The sequence below is a fragment of the Octodon degus genome, unplaced genomic scaffold (assembly GCF_000260255.1).
Source record: "Octodon degus isolate 3935 unplaced genomic scaffold, OctDeg1.0 scaffold00093, whole genome shotgun sequence".
In the NCBI taxonomy this organism is placed as follows: Eukaryota; Metazoa; Chordata; class Mammalia; order Rodentia; family Octodontidae; genus Octodon; species Octodon degus.
The window spans coordinates 7,317,164-7,317,944 of NW_004524669.1; positions in this window are offsets into that span (position 1 = coordinate 7,317,164).

Here is a 781-nt window from a genome sequence, read left to right on the forward strand (position 1 = left end):
TGCTATTAATTCAGGGATTTCCTTTTCATTTCCAATCTGAGTTCCTCTATACCTTTCTGCAGCTGTTTCTTTATTTCAGAAGCCATTGATTCATTGCTTTAAGTTGTGTGATTCCCAATTTGTTCTGTGTTAGTATCCTCTGCACTTGTTATGGGTGGGCTTGGGTTCTGAGATTGCATTTTGCTCCTCATTGTCATTTTGTTTAGCACTGTCTTCTGACCTTTGTTGTAGATCTTTGTTGCAGTTATAGCCTTAGTACCTACTGAAGTTCAGGTGTAGATCTACAAAGTTTGGGTTTATCCAGCTGTGCCTGGCTTGGGTCTGGCTGCTGTGCTCAGTTCTTTACTGTTGCTGCCCTTGGTGGTGAACCTGTTTTGCCCATCTGGCAAGATGTTCTGCTCCTGGACTAGGTGGGTGGTTATGTCCCCTACACTCTTTTCAGGGATTGCAGCTGAAGGGTTTCACCCCAGGCCTGTGTGCCAGGCCTGAGCTGAGTTTGGAGGGGACAAGTTGGAGTAGCGGGGAGAGGCAGCTTTCCCACACACTCACTGGGCCTGGACTAGGACTGGATCTGGGGGTTCCCAGAACGCGACAGAAATTCCTACTCTGTGGGTGGGCTGTGTGTGTGGGTACTACGGAGTGATTGGGGGCATCCCAAGAGGGTGAAAAAGATGTCACCCACACTGCGCCTGGGTTGGAACCAGTAGGTCCCACCAGAACAGGGTAGCCAGAAGCTCTCCCACACACTCACCGGGCCTGGGCTAGGACTGGGTTGCTCATT